This window comes from Cynara cardunculus (genome assembly GCF_001531365.2).
Source record: "Cynara cardunculus var. scolymus isolate 2C chromosome LG 8, CcrdV1, whole genome shotgun sequence".
Taxonomy (NCBI): Eukaryota; Viridiplantae; Streptophyta; class Magnoliopsida; order Asterales; family Asteraceae; genus Cynara; species Cynara cardunculus.
Window position 1 is genome coordinate 15,005,009 of NC_037535.1, and position 4,818 is coordinate 15,009,826.

The following is a 4,818-nucleotide window of genomic DNA, read 5'->3' on the forward strand; positions in this document are numbered from 1 at the left end:
TCTTAAACCCAACGCTCCTGTAGCAATGCAGGAGCATCCCACATCGGTGAGGCTAGGGAGATTCGGCTTCCTTATAATGAAGTGGGAGTCTTACTCCTACCAGCGTTTTAAAGCCGTGAGGGGTTGGTCAAACCCAGAGCGGACAATATCACGTGGGCGGCTCCCTAGTGCAATTACCGGTCCAACAATTGGTATCAGAGTTAGGGCCGCACCAATGTGGGGGGGGGGAATGTTGGGACTTCCGCCTCATCGTGTTCCCTAGAGCCGGTCAAATCCGCGACTCTTAAACCCAACGCTCTTGTAGCAATGCAGAAGCATCCCACATCGGTAAGGCTAGGGAGATTCGGCTTCCTTATAAGGAAGTGGGAGTCTTACTCCTACCAGTGACGCGTTTTAAAGCCGTGAGGGGTTGGTCAAACCCAGAGCGGACAATATCACGTGGGCGGCTCCCTAGTGCAGTTACCGGTCCAACAGACTTTGAGGGCTCAGACCTCAACAATTAGAGATATAAACGTAGCATTATCAAATAATGAAATGAGGTTAAACATGTTGTGAAATACATGTTTCGGCCCATGGTTAAATTTATCTCACCATTATTCAAACTCATCATTAATTAACTGGATGGTGCAATGTGAGAACCCCTCTTTCCCTTCTTAATCTGAAGAAATATATTATCAGGGTGGAGGGTTCCATTCACGGTTCGGCAGACATGAGTTCTGTTTGATCACGGGTTTAAGATTTGGGTCAGATCTTCATCCATCACATTGTACCATACCGAATATTATTACAAGATTGTTTCCTATAACAATCTTTATAATACTAAAGTTGAGGATTTTAAAAATAAATTGTTCGACTTAAGTAATATATCAGACGATGATGGGTGCGTGTCTGGCTCGTAGTCATGCTCCATTCGTTTTTTCTGGGACGAAAGAAGAACCATAATATCGAAGATTGGATTTTGCATCTGGTTGATAATCTAGATTCCTGGAACCGATATAGGGATGGCAAAAAAAACCGAAACCGACGGTGAAAACCAAAAACCGAAACTTTCGGGCCGGGTTCGGGGACATTTTATCGGGGACGGGACGGGGATCGGGGACGAATTAAGGGATTTTAACGGGGACGGGGACGGTGATCACCGGCCCGGCCCGACCCGATATGTATATATATATATTTATTTATTTATTTTAATTTATATACATATATATATATATATATATAATATCTTTAAAAAAAAGTAACATTAAAATTTTAAAAAAAATTATTCACTTTACCTCAACAACCCAAATAAAGCTCACGAAAAGTCTAGTTTATTTATCAAAAACCGTGATTTTAGTTGTATGATGTTCGAATTTTTGTTTAATTTTATATTGTAATCTAATGCATTGTTTGTAATTGGTTCAATTATGTTTGAGACATTTAAACTTAGATCTTTAAAAAAATGTAATTTACTTTTAATTGTGAAAATTAACATATTGTAATTTTTTTCATATCGGTTTCGGTTATAACCAACGATGAAAAAGAGAATTTTTACCCTTAACGGGTTCCCCAACGGGGATCGGGGAAACCGCAGGGACCCGATGGGGATCCCCGATAAGATCCCCGACGGGGATCGGGACGGTTACGGGGACGATTTTAGCTATCGGTTTCGGGGACGGGGATACCAATACCCGGCCCGAACCCAGCCCGTTGCCATTCCTAAACCGATATCCATGGGGCTCATATATATGGGGTCTGACATATCGACAGATGAAAAATGCTTTCGAGCGGCGCAGACACAAAAATTAGCCGCCAAATAAGTATATATTATATGGGTTCATATATGCCTTCAAGGTCGGTTATAATTTTTTTTAATATCTTATTTACTGATTAATTTGCATTTTCTCACGATATTTTTTTCGTAACCTACCAGATATGGATCTTGGAGACATTTCCCCGAACCAACAATTTTTTTCATTATAGTTCTTCCTTCCCGAGGGCTATTGGATAGAAACGAAATAAAATGATGAAATGGGAAGAGTGTTGTGTATTATCCACTATTGACAAGGTTTGGTTTCATTTATTATAAGTTTAAGATTTGCCAATTCTTTTTGTTATGTATGTTTAATTTTTTTTATTGATTTATATATTTATAGAAATCATCTCGTCTCCTGACCTCGTTGGTGCCAACAAATTTGAAGGAGTCGGCCCAGTGGTGGATTGAAAGCAGAGAATTCTTGTCAAATAACTATTATGGACAGCCGGACCCCGATCAAGGGATGGGTCATGAAGAAAATGATGACGATGATGACAACGTCCAACCATCGGCTGCACGTCAATCATTTGCAGCGCACACTTCTCATAGACCACAATATGAGCCACAACATCGTCATTCATCTGCGACATATACCGACGTCCAATGGCGTGATGAATGGCGCCAGGTACATATTGAGTTCGATGAAAAGATCGCTTCGGTTAAAGACCTTATAAATGAAAAATGTGGGTCACTCGAAGCGAGATTTATAAACGATGCGCCTGGACAAGGACCTATGGCTGATCCTTCACAATACATGCATCCGCATGACGACAATGTAAGAGTGTTTATTTTTGTTGATGTTTTAATTTGCAAGTTAACAATTATATAAATATTAAATTTATATTGGATGCCGCAGTATCAGTCACTGATGACGCATGTTGACACACCTTTGACGCATTAGTATGCACCGATGGATGCGGTAAATATGTTTAAGGTTTCATTGATTTTAATTTAAAAGTTAACAATTATATGAAAAAAATTATTTTATATTGGATTGTGCCTACACAGTATATACCGCCATTGTACAACGTTGAGGATACGGTAAATATGTTAAAGCTTTTTAATGTTTTTATTTATCAAGTTAATAATTAAATTAGATAAACTTTTTAATTTATCTTGGATTGTGCGTACACAGTTTATATCGCAACAACAACCTGCGATGGATGTTGCAGCATCTACATCATGCTACTTCCCATTTGTAGAGTCGAAAGAAGAGGTTTGTCTGCCCGATGCTCCTGAGAAGCGAGTGAGCAAGAAATCGTGGTGGATCAAATCTTCATTTACGGCCCTAAAAGGCAAAAAAAAAAGGGGACAAGAAAGTTGTTAACCAAATGCCCTCATCTATGCCCACAACGTCCATTGTAGACATTGGTCAGTTGTATGATGTTGATCAGTTACCCATTCTGCGTTTATCGACGCTAGATTATTTGCGGCCTGAAAAGGACTTTTGGAGACAACTATTGGGTAGACTTGATTCAAGGTATTTGGGAAATGAGGTATGAGAATTACACTATTTACTAATTAAGCTGAAAAACTTACATTTTTAACTCATTTAATTATAATTAATTCATTGTATTGTATTTTTAGCATCTTGATGCATGGAACATGTATATTCTCCTCAAGAGGCAACTAACAGACCGTTGGACCATCATGTGGCCTTGTTGGATACCAAATTTATGGAACTCACATCTTGGCCCTGCGGATCAAAAGGTTTACGGCGATGGTACATGAGAGCCATATCCGTCATGGCAAAACATCGACCGGGTTGGTAGAATCACCCAACAATTTTGTTATATATAGAATATATTTTATTTTTTAATTCTTATTCGCAACTTATTTTTTCAGGTATTCATCCCAATAAACATAACAAATGCTCATTGGGTGACCGGGGAGCTAGAAGTAAGGTCATGGCGTTTGACACTATATGATATTTGTCCGTCGGAAATGTTCAAAAAACAAATCAATGTTTTAACCAAAGTGTTAAAAAAAGTACCTGCCCGAATTCCTATTGGAGATAGGATATTATATAGGGGTCAGGGAGACACCCAGATTGCCGAATCGAAAAGTATTTTATCCATAATACGTGCCTCGATAGGCTGAAGTCCTCGACGATTGTGGGGTGTTCTATTATATGTTTGTTGAGCAGTTGTCCCAATGACAAGATGTATATTATGAGGAGCCGACTGACCTTCATGCGATGTTCTTTCGTCAACGTTTGACATCTCTTTTGTATTCAACACGTAAATGACAATTATCCTACAATCGTCTTGATGAACAAAAACATCACAATCACTAAAAAGGAAATCCAACTTATCACCAACATTGTCTTCAACCGATGAGCTTGTAAAACAGCTTCAAAAAGGGACGCTTCAAGATTATTTTTTGATCTTACTAACCTTGGAATAGTTACCACAGATCTGGGACACATGGGTGGATCAAGCCAATCAATAAATCTATAGTTTCTTCCCTACGAAAAAGTAAGGAATATATATATATATATATATAGGAGCGATCAAATGAAAACCACTCCAATTTGTAAAAACCGTAAAAACTACTCTCATCCATCGTTAATCTTATGAAATTGTTAATCTTGTGAAATTGTTTCATATAATACTTTTTTTGATGAAGTTGTTTCATATGTGGTTATGAAATTGTTTCATATAATACTTTTTTTGATGAAGTTGTTTCATATGTGGTTATGAAATTGTTTCATATACTGCTTAATGAAATTTTAATGAAATTGTTTCATGTATTTATCTAAAATTAAAATAATGAAGATGGTAATATCCATGATTAACACCCTCCACAATAAAAATGCTTAATCAACCTCTCATAATTACAAAAAAAATGAACAAAATGAAAAATTATGATTGGTTGAATGAGGTTTTCACGGTTTTTACAAATTGAGTGGTTTTTATTTGAACCCACCCCTATATAGATATATATATATATATATATATATATATATGAAAACACAATTATATACGAAGGTTTCATATAGGGAAACACTCACAGGTAATGAA